Genomic DNA, 21,932 nt, shown 5'->3' with positions numbered 1-21,932 from the left:
GATAGGGCATGGGAGGTGGGGGGACCATCAGCAAGCTGTCCTAAACCAGAATTTCTCCACCTGCTTCAGGTTAACCTGAAGCTTGTTAAATGTACCAGGAGGCTCCCATCTTGGAACTACTGAGTTTCTGAAGCCTGGGAATCTTCATTGTTTTAAAAAGTTTCTCCGTGAATCTTTCACATAATATTTTTTTTATTCTGGTTGCCCCACTAGAGGTCGTAAGCTGGAGGGCACTGCATAAGATGACTCTGTAATATTTTTCTGGCTCTATTCCATGTTTTGCTGTATTCAGTTCACTGAGACACTTGTGAATATACTGCCAGACCCCCCAAAAGAGTTAATTAAAATAAAATAATTGATTTTCTTGGCTAAGTAGAGTGCAACTGTCATTCTGAAGCTTCTGTGGTCTCTGATTAGTTCACTTATAGCCTGAGAGACAACACCGGCATGGATTTGAGGTTATTTTTAATGAGATTTTTTTTCATTTAATATCCAAACTTAATACTTACAGCCACATTTCTTTAGAAAATGAAAACTTGTAGGTTTTGAAGGAAAGAGTGAAAGCCTTAATAATTGTGACATTGCTCCACACTCCATCTTTGCATTAGAATTTCACCAGTGATATAGAATGAAATGCATTTAGCTCCATGGCTCCTGGAGTGTTATGCAGCTAAATTTGAATTATCGAGGTAAGCCAACAGATGAAGCAGTGTAGAAAGAAACAAATGTTCTCACATAAAGAGTTCTACTAGATAAAGGTAAAATCATTTGACAGCTGAGAAACATAGCCTTGGCCCATACCAAAAAAAGACTATTGTCTAGGAAGGAAGGATGATGTGCACTGTCCAAGTCTAAGAATTTAATATCCAAAACAAAGAAAAAGGTACGCATACCAACCAGTTTTATCTTCCTCATAAGCCTACACCACCAGGGTTTCCCAAACTCTGCACAAGTCTTCGTTGTGGGGCAATGCCCTGTGTACTGTAGGAGGGTGAGCAGCTCCCACTGCTCTCTACCCTAAATGCCCGTAATCACCCCCAACCCCCACAAGTTGCAACAACAAAAAATGTCTCCAGACATTGCTTAATATCTCCTGGGTGCCCAGATCATTCCTGGTTGGAAACCACTATATGTAACTATTCATCTCTTTGATTATATCTTCTGTAATAATAAAAAAATTAAAACATAATAGGAACTCTTTATGATGTGTTGAGAATAATTAAAACTAAATTTATTTAAATATTTGAAAAACACTCAAGATGAAAGATGCAGATGAAGAGTGAAATGGATTCCAATTTAGTGTATAATGAGGCAACTTAATCAGGTGATGCAGATGGGAAGTGCTAAGTAAAGATTCAAACTGTTAAAATCTGAAGCAAGATAAGCATCCTAGAGTCCTGCCTCTAAAGCAAGAGGACACGGCTTTTTTGGTATGTTAAATAGACCCTGACATAATCAGGAAAATGCAAAGAGCAGTTTGAAGAACAAGCAGTCTCCTATTTTTAAATTGTTCTGTTGCAATCCAGGTGTATGGAACTCAGACAGCCTTCCATGCCATCCTGAGCCTAACCTCTGTGAATATCAGTGCCAGGCAGGTATCTTGTATCTCCTTGCCCAGCCTAATTCCATTCCCCAAATCATGGAACAAGTGACTTTATTCCATGTCACTTCTCATTCCTTCCCAGTTGGGTCCTGTGAAAACTAGGATTTCCCAGGGCCCCCAAGTCACAGCCAGTGACCAAAAGAAATGGGCTTAAGGAAGAGGAGAAAGAGTAAGGAGATGTACATAATGCCAAAATGTTTTCCAAATTGTTGGTACCATTTTAACTCCTGTCAGCTCACCATCTGCTCAATCTTCAAATGGGCACCTTTGTGTAAATTAGTGTAAATTACACCTTTGTGTAAATCTCTCAGATTGTCAAATTGCAAAAGGTACCCAATTTAGGTGAACCACTTAGGAAAAATACAGCGTTTTCTTCAGATCTATTAGAAAAAATGCTCCTTCCTTCTAACTAAGGATGCCTTGCCAGGAACAGGGCCTGTTCCACTGGGGCTGATTCTCAGTTCTCCTTGAACTATCTGTACTCTTTTGGCAGATCTCCCCAGTTTGTTCTCTTCAGAGGTATTTAGGTTCTCCTTGACTCTATTAGTTCACATACCTTTTTGAATCAGATTATCAAGTTCCATGGAAAAAACTCTGTTTAGCTTTTGCTTGGAATGACAGTGAAATAGACCAAAATGGGTAAAGTTGAAATATTTTTGGTATCGAATTTTCCTACCTGTGAATACAGATCTCTTCATTCTTTCAAAGCAGTTTCATGGTGTTTTTTCTTAATAATCTTTCTTTTGTCAGATTTCTGTCTTTTCTGTACAAGGGCTTTAGTAATTTTACTCTTTGACATGTAAAAAATTATTTTCTTTTCCTAACTCTTAGTTGCTGGTGTATAGAAATATGTCTTGGTTTGCAAAAAGATTTGATATTAGGTAAGTTTGCTAAACTCTTTCATTCTAATTATTAGTCTATATATATTTGGGGGGGGGGGGTTTCTTCTGTGTACAATCTTATCATCCATAAGTGAGGACAGTTTTGTTGCAATTCTTAGGATTCATTTCATTTTGTTTCCTTATTCTATTGACTATACCTTGCAGATCCTGAATTATTCTTGACCAAAACTATTTTCCCTTCATCATGGGTAACCACAATTGAACTACATTTCCCAGTGTCCTTTGCTAATAGATAGGGCCATATGACCAAATTCTAACCAATGGAATGTAAGCAGAAGGGAAGCATGTGCAAATAAGAGGTGCCCATTAAAACTCCTGACAATTGTTTAAGGTGTTTCTTCTTACACCAGCTTGACAAATATGAACGTGAGGACAGTTGAAGCTATGTATTGGAGTTGGTAAAAGTCACAATGTGGAAATAGTACCAATCCCTAAATCAACGTAAGGAGAAGAGCTGTGTATCTACAAAGAATGCCCATAATGGACTTTTAATTAAGAAAGGTATACGCTCCTATCATATTTGATCCATCATACATTTTAAGGGTGGGGATATTTATTAATGCAGTGAGTGTCACTTTAAGACATACACTGGCAATTCCATTGCAAAGTGGAATCAAAGTGCTGAAAGCAAACATCTCTTTGATTTTAAAGAAGATCCTTTTAAAGTTTTACCACAGACTGTGGTGGTTGCCATAGGTTTTTGTTTTCCAAATTTGGTAAGTGTTTTTACATGAATTGCTGATTTTTATCTATATGTTCTGTCTGAATATATTTAGATGACTAGCTTCTTTGCTACATTTACCTCCTTAATAAACTTGGATTTTATTTTGCACAATATTTTTAGGTAAAGATGCAAACTTAACTTTCCCTCACCAGTTACTTGTATCAGTCAGGATTATGTTTGGCTACCTCAAAAGAGAATCCAAAAAATAGCTTTGATTTTAAAAAGATGTAACTTTAATTTTTCATCATTTTTAAAATGCACATTTAAAATGTAGGCACTCCAGCACTGTTATGGAAACTCCATCATCATCAGGAACCCTGGGTTTGTACATCATTCTGTTCTACCATTATAGTAAATGACATAACTTTATTGCATTTTCTAGTGGAGGAAAGAAAAAGGAGAAAAAAGCAAAATGGTTCAATTCTGGCTAAGGCAGCTCCCTTTAATAGCCTTGCTCCATCTCACACACAGCATTTGCTCACATATCATTGGCTAGGATTACATTCATCATCACATTCAGACACAAGGAAGCCTGGGAAATGTAATCTTATAACCAGCCACATTACTGCTCTTAACAAAATTGAGTCTCTGTTACAAAGGAAGAAGGGGAGATAGATATTGGGTAGTAACCAGTGCCTCTGGTTGAATAAGTCTTTCCTTCCTATTGTCTTGGGATTCTTTATTATTTATTTACATTTTGTGTATAATGTCCTCCATCCAAGAAACTAGTCCGTTTCACTGGTCTGTCTCTATATTTTCTATAATAATGGCATGCTGACATTGTAATTTATAGTATGCTGCTTATTTGCAGTTGTGTGCAATCCATAGTCATTATGTTCCTTTTTCAGTTTTCTCTTTACTGTTTTTGCCTCTTTATTTTTGTACATATTTTAGGATCATTTTGTTAAATTATGAAAAAAATCCTTGGGCTTTATAATTTGATTTTATTAAAAGTATTCAAATATTTACAATATTAAATCTTCCCATCCTGAAATATAGGCTGTAGGTTTCTCCGTTTAAATTGTAGTATGAAGTCTTAAAATAGTTCTTAAACAGTTAGGATTTAACATTATTTCTACATACTTAGATTTTGTTGATATTATGAATAGAATCTTATTCCTTCTAATTTATATTCTTAGTGATATACATAAAAACAAACAGTTTATATGTTTATTTCAAGTCCATTCACCTTACTCTCTCTTTTTCACATTCTGGAAGGGTTTCCATGATTTCCTTGGGATAATTGGCATATCCTGCAAGTAATTATAATTTTTTCCTCCTTTTCAATGTTTACTTAAGTTTCATAAATTAATGCATTGGCCAGATCTTCCAGAAAACTGTTAATTGATCATGATGGTCGTGTACTCATTAGTTTTGGACCTGATCTTAAAGTACTGGCTCTAGTTTGCCCTGTTATGTATATGATTTCTGTTCACTTAAGATGAACATTCTTCATATTTTTAAGAAGCATCCTTCCATCCCTCTTTTATTTTTTTAAATAAAGAATGATTGTTGAATTTTATTTAATGCCTTTTCAGTACCTATTGATATATGTTTTTCTTATATGACTTATTAATATAATGTGTTATATCATCAGGTTTTCTTATTTTAAATCATTGGGACATTATAATTTCTTAGTATGTTTTGTAGGAATTTTGAGAAATTTTTGAAGGACTCAGTTAATTTTAGTCAATCATTATATTTGTATTTTAGAGAGAGGAGGGAGGAAAGGATAGAGGGAGGGAAGGAAGGATGGAGAGAGAAATTTCAAGATTTCTAAACAGAATTACTTATTCTGATGTTTTAGTTTGCTAGGCTGCTAAAAGCGGATACCATGCAATAGTTTGGCTTTAACAGTGGGTATTTATTATCTTCAAGATTACAGTTTTGAGACCATGAAAATGGCTAAATCAGGCATCATTAAGATGCCTTCTTCCTGAGAGGCCAAGAAGAGGAGTATAAAGAAGAAAAGATTGGCTGGAAGGGGAGAGAAATCTGAGTTGTGTGGAAGTCAGCTATGGAAGGCAAGCATGGGGTATAAAATTGGGAAAGGGAAAGGATAAAATTCTTGTTGCTACCCTGTCTTCCAAGTACAGCAGTTATTTAAAGAGTCCTTATGATAGAAGGGATCTGGTTCTAAATCTTGCTGTGCATCTGAGCCACATGTGGACTTGTGGATATATATATGAATATATGAATATAAATACAAATATATATGTGTATGTATATAGTGTATGTGTGTGTATTGTGTATTGATAAGTAGAGAGCTAGTTAACTAGCTAGTCCCAACCCATCCCTAGTTATTCTATTTCATTGATTTGGTGTGGAACTAAGGAATCTACATTTCTAAAAGTGCCACGAAGGAGGGTGATGAGAACTGCTACCGAATGTGCCCTCAGGTATAGAACCCATGCCCAACTCTTTCCTTCTTTTAAACCCTTGCTCCATTAAAAAGAAATCTTGCTTTCTTTTTTATTCAGCCATATAAACTGTACGACTTAATGGCTTTTGATATGTTTACAGAATTGTGCAACCATCACAACTATCAATTTTGGAACATTTTCGTTACATCAAAAAGAAATCCTGGGGAGTGGGCGTGGCTTAAGCAGTTGAGCACCCACTTCCCACATGGGAGGTCCCAGGTTCAATTCACAGTGTCTTAAAAAAAAATACACACACACACAACAGGGTATAAATAAACCTAGAGACCATAATTGCCTGGATGGCTTTGAGCACACAATCCTGCTCTGATTCGAACTGTGTCTCTCTAGTGAGCCTTCAGGTATTGGTTTTTGGTGGCTTGGAATGGAACTTGAATATCAAGGAGAAGAGGAATGTTTTGTCCCAAAACTTTACTTTTCTTTAGGGGCACTGGGAACTCAGCTGCTTGAGCCACATTGGCTCCTTGCTTGTTTGTTTTTTGCTCATTCGTCTTGCTCTTTGTTTTTGCTTGTTGTCTGCTGCTTCTTGTTGTTTTTCAGTTGCTCGATGTCTATTCATTGTTTGTTTGTCTTCTTTAGAAGGCACCAGAAACCAAACTTGGGACCTCCCATGTGGTAGATGGGAGCCCAACTGCTTGAATCACATCTACCCCCCCCCCTCCCCCAATACTTCTTAACACTAGAAACTGTCTGTCTCTCTCACACACACACATACACATTAATAAAAGTTTTTGAATTCACAAAGATGTAGGAGTTTATTTCGGAAAGCAGGGAGCACATAGCTAGTTCCTGTTTTTGCTCCTCCTGCTGCACGTTTCCAGCTTGGCTAAGTGTCCTCCCCGGTCCCCTGGTCTAGCCTGTGTGAGGACCAGGACGCCAGGGCCTCCCTCTGCGTCTCAGGTCAGGGCAGCGTGGCTCGCGGTAATCCAGCTGCCAGAACATTGTGGATCCTCACACAGGCCTCACAGCCCCTGCTAGAGTCCCACTTAAACCAGATCATAGCTTTCAGTGGCAGTGGAGAGCTGAGCCCGACTCACCCAGCCAAGAACAACCAGGGAGGGTCCCAACGTGGTAGTGCTCCTGCCCTCTGGGCTGGAATGCCACAGAAAATGCACCTGCAACGTCCTGCCCCTGCCAGGACTCCAGAAGCGTCTCTTTCTGCTGTCTTCCTTATACTTTATCCTACAGCATTACTCAGTGTTTCCCAGTTCCTGCTGCCTTTCCCTCGAAGTTTCTTTCTATCTGTCTCTTTGAGTATGTCTAATTCCTTCAGCTCTTTAGTTTAGACTTCGCTTTCTGTGGATGCCTTCTCTAACTCCCAAAGTCTGCTTGTATGTGCCCTGTATCACTCCATATTTTGGTTATTCCATTGAATTGCATTTGCTTGTTTATCTGACTGTCTCCCTCTCTAGATGGACCGCTCCGTGGTGGGAAGGAACATGTCAGTGGCTGTTCATCCTTGAAGTCTTGCTGCCTAGTAGGTTGCACAGGACTTGGTAGGAATTCAATGATTTGTTGAATGAATGAAAGATGTTAGTTTTTTTATTTACAGCAGACTGAACACCAAACCTTTGGAAACATCAACAAACGGCATCTTAGCACTCAGAGATGAAATCAGGAGACCTCCGTGTCTGCACCACACTCAGACCTCTATGAGCAACATCTCCTTCATGTTTGCGATTAATCAGCGCGAAGAGACGTTTCCTGTTTTCTTAACGGAAAATTTGTTAACTGGTTTACTGCCCTGAGTGGTCTAAATTAGTGTAGAACTTTCCTCTGGCGTGCCACAGATGGGTTGCAAGTGTGATATTGGTCTCTTGTGTTCCTAAGGTGGTGGAGGAGGAAGGGTTGAAAGAGCCTGGAGTAGCGATACACCCCAGTCCACCAGGCTTCTGACCATGAGCAGTCTCCACCATTTACCCCCGTGAGCCATGCAAATGCTGGCATGGTGTGTGTGTGCTAAGTTTAAACAAGTAATAGCCACCATGTTGACGGATTTGGCCTGCATCATTATTATTGTCCAAGCTTTAGCCATTGCTAGTTTTTAAGTCCATGTGTCTTTAGGTGGGAAGTTGGAGGAAGCAACATACTTTCAGATGCCACTGAGCCTAGCAGCAACTTTATACCCCTAGATTTCTGGGCTTTCCCCTATTTTTAATAAAGAAGAAGAGAAGGGGCCTTTTAATAGCAGTAGTAGCAGTAGTAATTAGTCACAGTAGAAGTAGTCATGGCAATAGAAATTGTATTTCCAAGACAAAAATTTAGATAGGATGAAATGTCTAGCCTCATATTTTAATCTGCAGAAGCAACCAGCAGCAAACTAGAGATTTCCTGAAACTCTTGTACTTTATCTTAAAAAATCCAAATATATACTTGCTAGTCCATAATACATCTGTGTCAACTCTTTCCCTCAAAAACAAAACAAAACAAAACAAAAAACATATGAGTTAAAAATATGTTCCCAGTTATAGAATTTTTAATAAGGTTAATTATGAAAGTGTGGAAATAAATAGAGTTGATGGTAACACATTATAGTGAGTATAATTAACTGCCGATTTATAGATGAATGGTAGCTGAAAGGGATAGTATGTGAAAGTGACTGTCAATTGAAAGGAAACTAAATAATCTAAGGTATGTATAACTGATTTTGGTGGTAGATGAAGATTGCAGTTATTAGTATAAATATAAGAATGTTCTTTTACAAAGTGTTAAGAATATGGTGATACACGGGAAAATTACAATTAATGTAACTTATGGATGATAGTTAACAGTAATATTGTAATATTCTTGCAGCAGTGGCAAAGAAGATATTATATCGATTCCAAGGGACAACAATAGAGGGGGTATGGGATTTTTCCTTTTGGAGTAATGAAAATGTTCTAAAATTGAGGTGATGACAGCACAGCTCTGTGATGAAAATGAAAGCCACTGAGTGTACACTTTGAATGGATTGTGCGAAGCATGGACTGCAGAGCACAGGGAATCCTGTGGTGGATGATGGGCTGGTTAATGGGACAAACATGAGAACGTTCTCTCATAACTATAACAAATGTATAATACTAATACAGGGTTTTAATAATCAGGTAGGTTCGGGGAAAATACACCAAATGCAAGATATAAGTTACAGTTAGTGGTAATTTTGGTGATGCTCTTTCATAATTTGTAACAAATGTTTCACAACAGTGCAAGGTGTTGGTGGTGGGGAAATGTATGGGAGCCCTGTATGTCTATATGCATGTTTTTTTGGTAAGTTCACAACTTTTACTGTACACCTGTTGTTTATATGTGTTCAAGTATGAATGGATTACTTCAATAAAATTTTATTTTAAAAAATATGCTTCCAGAACATGGGCCAAATTCATTCTGGGGCACCCTGAGCTGCCTGGCAGCCTTCTAAGCTCTACCTACTTCCCAGGTGATAAGGATGACTTTGTGCAGCCCAAGCTCTCTTCTTGCATAGTATCTTCACAGCTCTGGATGGTGTGAAATGAAAGGCAAATCACAAAATTTCATGTTAAGAGGGAAAAGGGCAGATGGGACCAGAATAACAAGTTACTATACTTATGTGAATAAGAGTTTTCATCTCTAAATTGGGAATAAAAATAAGTAGTTTAGGGGGTACCGAAGGGATTCGTAATGAATATAAGGTGACTTAAAATAGAATGGTTGATTTTTTAAAAGAAATAAGTGTAGGAGCTTTATCCAAACCAGGGTGACAGCATTTGGGGCTTCTAGACTCTCACTGTAGTTACAGAACGGCTCAGGACATTAGCAGCCGGGAAACCTTGTCCTGACAGCACAGCAGACCGTCCGTGGCTTGTCATTGTTCGTCCTACTCACATTCAGTTATTTTTGGCAGGTACGAGAAGTCTGGAAACCCTGCCAGATAGGGTTTCAGGCCACAGTTTGGCGGCTTCCAACTAAGGCAGTTTCAAACTCAAGTGCCTGATCAGTATTTTATCATCAGCTCAGCGGTGGGCATTATGTTGGCTCTCTTAGATAATGGAAGCTAGGGTGTTTTCAGGAGACCAGAGTCACTCTCCAGGTGCCATGTTCTCTCAGAGTGAGAGCTCTGGAAAAGGCACGGATATATTTTTAGCACTCGACCTAGCTGCTTCGGCCAGCAAATATGATAATCAGGCTGAATCCTAACTCTGTGGTGGCTGCCCTGATTCTGTCCTGACTCAGCCTTCCTAACGGCTTCCTGCCAGGATATTGGAACAGTGTGAAAAGTGCCATCTGAACCCCAGAAAGAGAGGCTCAGTCCATCTCTTTTCATTGTTTCTAGAGAACCACCCTTATTTTGACAAACAGCCCAGATTGTGACCCACAAAATAAGTGAATGGGATGGCATAATCTCTAAGGCGCTTTCCAGTTTGCGTATTTTTTAATTTTGAAATTCTCTGTCAAATCGTACCAGAGTCAGAGATGCCCCATGAACACAAAAAAGAAAAAAAAACATCCTTAAAATACTTTATGAACTTGAAGAATGTCTAAAGTCAATATCTAAACTAGGCAGTTCTATAATGTCCGCCCACTGCATACAGAGAAGAACCACATGAAAAATCCTTAGGGATTGGTTCAGATTGAGAGTAAGGAGGCGGGACCTGAACGATCCCACCAGCTCATTCAAAGGGGCCTCATAGACTGTCCCTGGAGATAAAAAAAAAAAAAAGAGTGCACCACGGGCATGTGATGAGCATGCTCAGTTTTGAATAGTCTTTTCTCTGAATCATACACTGAGTTTCTTAGAAGGGCGAGGCTGACTCTTCTGTATAGTTCACCAACGGTCAGATGTTTAAACCTTGATGCCTTCTTTAGAGAGCAAATCTCCAAGCCCTTCATATAATTTGGAGGAAGCCAGGTAGCCTATGGCAAATGTGACCTTGTGTGCATGGGGTTGCAGGGTGGGAAAGTAGCTTGATGAGAAGGCATGGTCCCCCTGGGGAGATTGCCCAATAGTCCATTTCTATGCAACAAGAGCAAGTAGTAGCAAAGGCCTGTGTTAAGAATGTGACCTTAGGACCCTTGATGATCACCTCCGTCAAACTTCTCTTTCTACAGATGACATGCACAGAGACTGAGCGACTTGATCCAGTGCCTCGGCTAACGAATGGCAGAGCCAGACCTGGTATCCCAAGTCAGAAAGAACCTAGTTCAAAACCTGGCAGGGTCGCTGGCTAGTTATGTGACCCTCCGTAGTTTACCTAATGTCCTCTGAGCCTCAGGTTCCTCATATACAAAGTGCAAATGATCATTCTGCTTTTTGGGTTCCTGAGCCGACTAAACTGATTTACAAGGCCCAGAACCTACTGTGATAGCCAGGCACATATTTTCTTGCCCTCCGCTCCTCTTATCACAGGTTTAATCGCAGCGCCTCGCAGTCAGTGATTTTCTTTTCCCAAACCTGCTCTGGTTGCTGTCAGGTATTGCGTAACCTGCTGCCTGAGGACACGCGGTCCCTAGAGAGCTCTGGAGAGGAGGCCGGAGCCGCGGGCGCGGGTTTGGCGTTCCGCCCAGCAGAGGGCGCCAGAGCACGCCGGCGCCGCCCGGGCGCTTCTTCAGGCAGCGAGCCACGTCCTACGTCTCTTCAGGGAAGGCCTAACGAGCTCTTCTCGCATCGTGTTCTTTTCAGTGGCAGCATTTTTCTGCCTCATTTAAGAGAGGACGCAGTGTTTTGCAATAGATGTGTGCCCATATTTTTTCGTTTTTTACTTTGTTTGGTTTTGTTAGGTGGAGGGAGTAATAGTAAACACTAATTAAGCATCTCCTGAGCTCAGGGCCTCGTGCCAGGTGCCTTATATTCCTTATCACACCTAATCCCTTCAGCACCCCCCTAAAGCAGTTGTTTTCAGTCCCAATTTAGAGATGATGACTGTGTTATTCCGGTAAGTTTAGGAATTTGTAAGAGGCGAGATTCTTTCCAAACAAAGGATGGCATTGGGATGAAAGGGGAGGTATTTTATTTTATGCTTCTTCCTACCTTCTGCCCAAACATACTCAGCCCTTAATAAATGAAGAATGTAAGTCAGGCACTTTTGTAAATGCAGGTGAACCGGACACACGCAAAAAAGAATGTGACAGGTTCGGGAGGGCTGGAGACAAGGAAGCCGGCTGGAGGAAGCAGCCTTCGGTTTTTTGTTTGTTGTTTTTATTTTCATTTTTTTATTGTTATTTTTTTGAAGATACATAGATCATACAAAATGTTACGTTAAAAAATATAATGGGGAGTGGATGTGGCTCAAGTGATAGAGCTTCTGCCTACCACATGGGAGGACTTGGGTTCAAAGCCTGGGGCCTCCTGGTGAAAAAGAAGAAGAGAAAGCATGCCCACGCGGCAAACCAGTACCCGCACGAGGGCCCGCGTGGTGAGCCAGTGCCCTCAGGAGCGCCCATGCAAATACCCGTGGTGAGGCAGTGCCCTGCACAGGTGAGCCATGCAGCAAGATGATGATGCAACAAAAGAGATAAGGTGAAGCACAGCAGAAACCAGGACCTGAGGTGGTGCAATTGACAGGGAACCTCTCTCCCCATCAGAGGTCTCCAGGATCAAATTCTGATGAATCTTAGAGGAGAAGAGAAGACAACACAGACAGCAGAAACAGCAGGGTAGGAGGAGGAGGGGAAGGGGGGGTAATAAATAAAATAAATCTTAAAAAAAAAATATATATATATATACACACACACACACATATATATAAGAGGTTCCCATACCCCACACCCCCCACTCCTCCCACATTGACAACTTCTTTCTTTAGTGTGGTACATGCATTGCATTTGATTGAGTACATTTTGGAGCACTGCTACACAGCATGGATTATAGTTTATGTTACAGTTTACACTTCGAGTACTTAGCTAGTTCCCCCATTTATCCAATCAATATAAGGTAGGAGAGTAGTCCCAAAGGCCTCTGGGGGACAGGGTTCTTGTGTATTTCAGGGGATGAGCCTCCCTGGCACCGAGTGATTATTACTAAGCACCAACTAGCAATGCATTTGGAGAAAGACCTTGACCAAAAGGAGGAAATATTAAATACAAATGAGTTTTCATAGATAAGAGATTTCAAAAGTGAGTTGGGAGGTCCTTTCAGAGGTTACGCTTATGCATGTCTCAGGAGGATCTCACTGACTGCCACAAACAGCAGGGCTCCTGAGGACTCTGGAGACATCTGGTCACTATATGCAGGGCAGACAGGCTCAGGAATTTGGCACCCTGTCAGTGGGCCTTACTTTGGAATTTATGCTCCCAGAACCCTACACTTGGCTCTTCTGCCCCTTTTATTTGAACCTACAATTAGTACTATACTTGTTATATATATATCCCAAACACTTAAATCTTTGGTCTATTCATGTGCCAGTTGAGCCCTGAATCTCAGCGGAGTTGCAACACCTACTATCCAGTTCACTGGACTCACCCAGGACAACTAACAAGGAGATTCCTATTAACGTTTAAAGAATATGTAACATTTTTGTGTCTCCTCAGAACACCTGATTTGGGAGGGATGGGGGATAGGCCACTCTCCCTGTCCTGGAGTTTGTTACAAATGCAGTCTCCGGCTGCATCCCAGAACTAGTAAATCAGGATTTACATTTTCACAAGCTCCCCAGGTGGTTTCTGTGTACATTAAAGTTTGAGAAGCACTCAGTAACTGCCTTCAAATATTTGGAGGGCTAATATTTGAAAAGGTGAGTGTATTTGTTTTGCTTTGCTCTAAAAAGTAAGTTTAAGCTTAATTAACGTAAATCATAAGAGAAGGGGGCTCCCAATTCTTGCAAAGAACAGGGGATTTGGAGTTGAACCTTGTTCCAAGACTCACTAGCTCCTTACTAGCCATCCAGGGAAGAGAAGCTGGAGGGGCTCAATGTGCTACATATTTCTGCTTCTTATCATCTAAAAAAAAAATGGGGATATTGATAGCTAGCCCACAATGTTTCTTTTTTCCATTCAATGAGATAATGAATATCATAGCTATAACTAATGCCATAGTCAAGATTAATGCATTGTTCTGTGAGATAGTCAGTTCCTTATCACAAACTGATAATCAAGACCAACCTGGATGACTTTACATCAGAGATATTGTAGGAGGACATTACAGTGGGTGGTAGGGTGCATGGAATCCCAAGATCCTTGTCCCATAAAATGTATCATAGAGGCAAATAAGAAAATGAGAAGTGACAGCTTGAAAAATGATTCTACGGAGTGTGGGGTACATCATTTGGATATTTTTGCTTTCTGCTAAGTTTCTGTATAACAGGCATATGTAAGAAAGAGCTTTTATGGCTTATGAAAGTGGTTTCAAGCTTTGATGAATGTCAGCATCACCCAGGGAACTTGTTAAAAATGTACATGCCAAAGTCCAATCCAGATGCTGAGAAGGGAACTTGGGTAGGGAATAGACATCTGCATTTTAACAAGTTTCCCAAACAATCCTGATGTGTGCCAAAGCTTGAGAATCATTGGATTAGAAACATTTCATTTAATAAGCTCAGTCTGAAGACATTAAGTGGTTAGTATGTATCATTACACTGGGGATGCAGGAATGAGCAAGAAGCCAATCCTGTCCTCAGCAGTCTTGTAATCTAATGGGAGGCCCAAGTGAATGAATAGATCAGTAAAATATAATGACTGATGTCATGATAGAAATGTGAGGAGAGCATTGTGGAGACCCAGAGAAGGCAGTGGCCACTTCTACCTGAGTTAAGTGGTGAAATATGGAAAGAGTAGCCCTCAGGAAATGTTTCATCAAGGAGATATACCCTGAGTCTTAAAAAGGTGAATGATTACAACAGTGTGTAAAATGTGTGTAGCCCCAACTAGATGCCAGGCTATTCTAAGTGTTCCCCATGTATTATCTCATTTAGTCCTCACAGGACATCTTGGTGGGAGTGTGATAGGCAGAATAATAATAATAATAGTAAGATTAATAATAGTGCTACCACCCCATCATGTTCTCACCCTAATCCCAGGAACCCATGAATATCTTAGGTTAGGGACCTTAAGATAGATAGAGGAAACTGAGTGAGTCCAATCTAATCATAGGAAGTCTTAACAGCAGAGACCTCTCTCTGACTAGAAGCAGAAGTGGTGCAGCCAAAGGGGACGGCAGGCAGTTAAGGATATTTCCAGCTGACATCCAGCTAGGAAACAGGGAGCTCAGTACTACAATCACAAAGAAGTGGATTCTGCCAACAACCTGAATGAGCTTGGAAGAGGCTTCTGTCCCAGAGCCTCCTCATGAGATCTCAGCAGGCTGACACCGTGATTTCAGCATTGGGAGACCCTGAGCACAGAACCCACCCACTCCAGGCCGGACTTCTGACTTACAGATCTGTGAGACAAGAAGCACATGTTGTTTTTAGCTGCTATGTATGTGATGATTTATTATGGCAGCAAATAGAACTAATACAGGTAGGTACTACATTTTCCTCATTTTACTGGTGAGCAAACGAGGCACAGGGAGGTTATGCAACTTTCCCCCTGGTGATTCAGCTTCACGAATGAGAGAATTTGGAGGCGAGTTCCAGAAGTCTGGCTGCAGAGCCTCTGCCTTTCACCAGTGCTGCACGGCCGGAGGTTATGCTTGTGGCAGGTATGGGAAGGCTTCTGGGCAGGACAGTGTGAACGAAGGCAAGGGGGTCTGTCTGGGGATCCCAAGGGCTCAGTATGCCTGGCGCATACGGTGTGGATGGGGATGTGGTGATGGGAAAGGGGGCTGGGCAAGCAAGTGGTCGAGTTAGATATAGAGCCCAGAAGTTCACTAATTTCATATTTGTTGTGCCAAGACTGAGACCAGTGTCCCCTTAGCCCCTTCATAATCTCAGCTTTTTAGAGCTAATGGCACCTGGTTACTTAGGAGCTTTCTGAACAACCTGGACCCCTAGAGCTAACCACAAGGACAGGAGAAGGCAGTCTATTTACTCATTGTTACTGCCTCTGTATCCTTGCAATTAGAGGCAAGGGAAACAATGAGGAGACGAACATGTACTTAACTCGGTTGTGACCAGTGGAACCCAAAGTACCACTTGTCTTGTCAGCACCATGCTATTAATCAGGAAGAAAACAGTGGTGTCTCCCTGGAGGTTTGTGCCAGGATCAGAGAGCACGAAGCACTCGGCCCTGTGGGAGCCTCTCCATGCAGCGCAGTAGAAGGTGCAAGAGTTAGGAGAAACAACATGGCGGGGCCTCCCAGTGCTCACTGCAGGCCGTCAGTAAATGTTCATGTGATGAATGAATGGAGGAACAGCTAAAGAACGGGAAACCTGGTCATTCGACTTTTTTTTTTGTCCATGTGTACCTCCATCTGCACACTCTACGTAGCGCCCCGCCTCCCCCCAAAAAAAGGCAGAATGGCACTCGTTTGGACTCGGTTAGTTCTAATTTAGACCTTTGTCTGATTTGATGGCATCTCTTCAACACTGAGATAGGTGAGAAAAGACCATAATATACATGAAACTGTTCTAGCAAGTTCTGCCACAGGGAACACTCAGTAGCCTGGCATATTGCCTGTTCTTTATTGTAGTTGTCTATTACTGGACATGTTGGTCAAAATTAACACCACAGTTACTCTATCACTCTATGTTTGAGCTGTTAAGTCATCTAGGATTTTTGTGTCAGGACTGGGGATGGAGGGCTAGGGTGGTAGATAATCTGAGAAAAGTGACATCAGTCAATGAAGAATGGGTTTAGGAACTTGAAACATCTTTGGTTTATGTAGTCCTGGCCAGTTCTACGTGGTCATCTATTCTGAGGCATGATTTCCCCACTTAGGCAGTTCCTTCTGAAATCAGGGCAAGACTTTTCCTTCTTTGCTTTGCTTTGCTTTTTCTTCCCTTCCTTTCCCTTCCTTTCCCTTCCTTCCCTCTTTCTCTCCCTCTTTCCCTCCCTCTCCTCCTTCTCCTCCTACTTTTTTTTAACTTCCCCCTTTCTGTCTCCTTCTCTCCCTTTCTGTCCCCCCACTGGAGCCTTGCAATGCCCAGGAATTTCTCCAAATGCTGTGTGTCCCAGAAACAGGCAGACTTTAGCTCATTCAAAGGATGCCAGAAATCAGTACCAAAAATAAATAAATAAATCACAGAGGACATCTTGTAGTTTGAACTGAATTCTGGAAATACACTCAGATGTACTTTTGTCTTTTTATTGAGATTCTACCTAAAACATAGATGCCCTTCTCTTTTCACATTCTTGACAATTTCATGTGCTTTTTTCTCTCTGAGATGTCTCAATTACTTGTTTAAACATGCTGTGATGAAGAGTGTGGGTTTTCAAATCGGGATGTCTGCCTTCTAGTTTCAGCTTTGCCCCTGATGGCCAGGAGGAGGCCACTCACCCTCTGTGAGCCTCAGTTTCTTCATCAGTAAACAGAGGCCCTGCCAAGTGCACAAGATTTCTATAACGACGTACATAAAAGAGTTTTGAAAAGGTATCATGAACGACACCTTTGTTTTTAATTCTTAAACTGTGTCTTTCGCATTTCCTTTCTCTCATGTTCTTCTCTTTTCTTTCCTCAAAACTGGCATTTTAAAACTGTTGCTGTTAAAATGAGTACTTGCCTTTTAAAAATCTTCAAGTTGCTAAGCAGCATCAACCCCCCCTCCCCTTTTATGCAGCCCGGTTGCCATAGCATCATCTGAACATGGTAACAAGAAGCAAAGAGCAATCATTTTTTCGCTAAGTAGGCTTGGGCATACAGATAAACACACTGAAATATTTCCTTACAACCCACCTCCAAGAGGGGGGACACTGCTCCACGTGACACAACCCGGTTTCTTTTCTCAGTCACTACCTTGCTTCCCTGTTCACGCATAGCCGTTCACACCTGTAGCTCCTTCGGTGTCACACCGCCTCTTCCTAAAAGGGCTTTTAAAGGGATGTGGCTGCTACTCCCTTATTTGTGGCTATTTGGGGCTGCATGCAGACTCTGACCCTTCTCAGATAGTTGATGCACACAGAACACTGAGCGTGAATCAGGGCTGTGACTAGCAGTGCTAGTGCATAGCAGGTTTGGGCAAAATAAACATCATCAAAGTGGCATTAAAGAGTGCTCTTAAAAAAATGGAAAAGACCAAGAAAGAACCTAATTGAAATCTAGTATGTATTTGAGAAATAGTAGCTCCCCTCAAAGCTCGTAAGATTAGGCACTTGAATACCAAAAATATAAATTGAAACACAGAGCAGGAAGGGACTTTTCGTGTTTGGGCCTTGTTGTCCTGTGTGTTCAGGACGCACTGGCACAGCCTGACTGGCTGTTAGAACACGGAAGTATTTCTCTACTGGTTGGTGCTCCACAGAGCTCCCAGCGAGCCCTCTTGCCACCCAAGTCACCTTGGCTTCACCTCCAGGACCCTCCAGGCCTCCCCAGAATCGAGTATCTAAGGGGTTCAAGCAAGGGGCCTCCAAAAGACCAGCATCTGTTCTGATTGATCATGTCCCTATCATACTTGCTATTAAATATTTTGAATATCTGCTCTGAAGGCTGTCCTAAATTATCCCAAATCTTTTTCTTAATAATTTAAGTCAATGTTTTCCTGAGGAAGTAAAAAATTCACCGTCTTCCCAATAAAGCCATCAGGATGGTGTGCCTCCCTTTGTGGAAAAACTTGCCTGTGCTCAGCCTGCACTGTACAGACATCCACTGTGAACTGGTGTTGTAGGAGTTCAAGATGAACGAGCACAGTCGCCAGTGCTATTCTGCTTGGCAGCCCCTGTGACAATAACACACATTTCCTGGGCAGTGGTTAAAACAAGCAGCAATGTCTATGGCTTCCACGGCTCTGTTTGTTGATCCCCTGAGCTGATTCCCTACATCTAAAACACCTACGGCTCAGAGGGACTTTGAGTGGGCTTTTCAGGACAAGGCACGGCTATCCCCAGGCTTGTTCAAACAAATCAACTTCTACCTCAGAGTGGAAGGAAAAGTCCTTCCATTGGTGTTCCAGGGCCATTCTGATTCTGTTTTGAAGGCCTCTGCTCTTCCTCCGTCCCACTGGCAGTCACTTCAGAGTTAATAACAGGTCTTGTCAGAGGCGTCTTAGAACCCGGGAAGGGAGGAGAGATGATTTCTCAATGTTTGCCTCAGCCCAGCACAAGGCTCAGGCGTCACAGACAGATGGCTTCCACCCAGCACCTCTCAGGAGGTTCTGCCACGTCACTCACTTACTCAGCCCGGGGCTTGCTGATCCTTGCTCTAGGAAATTGTTCTGTGATGCCCAAGGAATGTGTTGTTGAGGCCCATTTTTCTTTTGCTTTACCTTTAGTGGAAGAGGAATTTAGTTGTCAGAATGCCCTGTAAATGAGTCCTTCGGCATCCAGCTTTCTCGGCTCTCTCCACATCTTTTTTTCTCACATCATTGGTCTCAAATGAGAAACGCTCTCAACTCCACGTCTGAATAGCACCTGAAACACAGTGTGTCCTCTAATGCTTGTCTATATTGACTCTCAGATCTTTCATCTATGGCCTGGCTATAACTATGTGAAAGATGTGTTTCCCATGAAGAACTCCCTTCTTTGCAGATTTTACAAACTTCCTCCAGTCACTTAACTCGGCTGGGTCCAGAAGGCCATTGTTAGAGCTTCATGGCATTTCAGGTGTTTTCTTAACCAAAGTATCTTTGGACTAGGTTCCAGTGGTATTCTGGTAAATAGCCAGTCTCTGGGAAAAGCAGCAGCAGTAGTGCTGATTGGTAGCATGTGCCGATTTCTGTGGTATAAATACTCTCACCTTTGTCAATCCAAGGTACCCATATGAAGTGACCCAATGCAGAGTTAGTTTAAAAGAGATGCGTACAGGGCGGCGGACTTAGCCCAGTGGTTAGGGCGTCCGTCTACTACATGGGAGGTCCACGGTTCAAACCCCGGGCCTCCTTAACCCTTGTGCAGCTGGCCCATGCGCAGTGCTGATGCGCGCAAGGAGTGCCGTGCCATGCAGGGGTGTCCCCCGCATACGGGAGCCCCATGTGCAAGGAGAGTGCCCTGTAAAGAGAGGCGCCCAGCGCCAAAGAAAAAGTGCAGCCTGCCCAGCAATGGCGCCGCACACATGGAGAGCTGACACAAGATGACACAACAAAAAGAAACACAGATTCCCCTGCTGCTGACAACAACAGAAGCGAACAAAGAAGACGCAGCAAATAGACACACAGAACAGACAACCAGGGTGGGCGGGGGGGAAGGAGAGAGAAATAAAATAAATAAATAAATCTTAAAAATAAAAGAGAGAGATGTATACAACTGCTCTTGCAAGCTGGTACAAGCTGGCTCCAATACATCTTTGGAGTGATCCTATCTTCAGGGGAGTATGACTTGATATTTTTTATACTCTGTTCTGTATCTTGTTTCCATCTAACATTTAATTTTGTCAGACATATCAGTCCTTTAGACCGGTAGTTTCTAAACTCTTTTTTTGTACAATAACTTTAATGTTTGTATTTACCAATGAACTACCTGAAAGCAACACTGGCCTGATTGGAAGATTCGGGAGGATTTTAGGCACCACACGATCCTAGAGCTCTAGAGAACAATGGGAATCATTGCTCTAGTTTTTTTTTTTTTCTTCCCACTTATTTGTGACCCAAAACAAGCAGAATTGTATGGAACATATGACACAGCTCTTGACACATGAATGTTTTCTTGAAATCTTTAGAATAAATTGAAATGAGCAATGGAGCAATTTATAAAACCCACTGCTCTCGGCCAGAAGGGGCTCTCAGGAGCTCTATTGATCAAGATACCCATAAAGACCTCATAAAGTGCTGTAGGACAGGCATTGCAGTGGGAGCCTTGCTCTACCAGGATGGCTAATTTAAATGTCTGTCTGCAGCTCTGAATGTTCTCTGGCTTCAGCTGTCTACCAAAAACTGAGAGCTATGAGTCACACCACTTAACTTGTTGCAGGTTTTCAGTCCTGCTATTTTTCTTAGTTAATACCTTTCTCTGTCTCTTGTTTTCTCTCTGTTTGGCACACAGTTATTTCATGTTAGCTCAGATAGCCCTAAAAGTTTCTTTTGTGTATTTCACTTCCAATAGCGAACTTCCATTTTTATTAATCTGCTTTATGATGTAAATCTAGTTTAATGGAGATGCACCATTCAATCTTAAGGAACTCATGATTTCATTTGATGAGTTAGTTTCATTTTGATTGGAGAATACACTTTGGAGTTTCCTGTGATTTCAGCAATCAAGTTGTAAATAAAGAAATAAAACAAAAATTCTAAAGTGGGAAAGGTATCTATGAAGACAGAAGAGAAAACAGAAGCCATGGTTCTTCCTCTCTGTGAACCCTTCCTGTCTCTCAGAGATCATCACTGCATTGTGTAAGGTTGAAAGAGTCTATTTCTAATTCCTCATGACCATTCTCTTGGCTCTGAAAGCAACAGTAACAGGGACGTATTAATATAAATTCTCCGTCCTGTCTTCAGGCTAGTGGTAACAGAAGCAGTAATCCTGTCTCCCGTGCTGCTGGAAGACATACAAGTGCAAAAGCTTAAAGGGCTTTAACTTTAAGCTAGAGGTGTGAAGTAGGATTTCAGAATCAAACTAGGTTAGGGAATAGGTTTAGTCTAGAGGAATGGGGGAGGCACACAACCTCTTTTTTTAATGAGTGCCTCTAAGATCACACCTGTAGGTGACCAATATTGGTGATCTGCCAGGAATCAGAATGGCCAGACTCATCTATATCCCCATCTTCAGGGAATTACTAGACTTCTCCATTTATGTATCTTAAAATGTTTCACATTGATCAAACCAAATTTTTTATTCTATGTTCAATATCTTAATTAATAGTACTATTCACAAAGTCATCCAGACCACAAACCTGGGAGTACTGTTTGACTTTTCCCCTTCCCTTCTGTCTACTCAGTTGTCAAATCCTATCAACTACCTTTTCAAGGTCTCACATATCTTTTTTTTTCCCATTTACAACACCATTGCCCTAATTTAGGCTCTCTTCATTGTTGTCTAGTGTGGAATAATGTTTTGTTCATAGGAAGTTTTCAGTAACTATTAAATGGTCAGCCCCCCTCCCCTAACTTGCCCCTTCTCATCATATGTGCTTTCCCTCTCTCAATTACACTCCATACTCCTATGAAATTTCTAAAGCCCACAGCAGATCATGCTGCTCTTTAGGATTATAGCATTCCACCCTCCATGTTCCCCCTACTTGGCTGGTCCCTCCTTCAGGGTCCCACATACCCTTCAGTCCAGCCACACAAATCTGAGCACCATTCTGCCAAGACCTTTCATAGCACTCGGCTGCATCCACTGGACTTCCA

The sequence above is a fragment of the Dasypus novemcinctus genome, chromosome 15, assembly GCF_030445035.2.
Source record: "Dasypus novemcinctus isolate mDasNov1 chromosome 15, mDasNov1.1.hap2, whole genome shotgun sequence".
NCBI lineage: Eukaryota > Metazoa > Chordata > Mammalia > Cingulata > Dasypodidae > Dasypus > Dasypus novemcinctus.
This window is presented reverse-complemented; position numbering follows the sequence as displayed.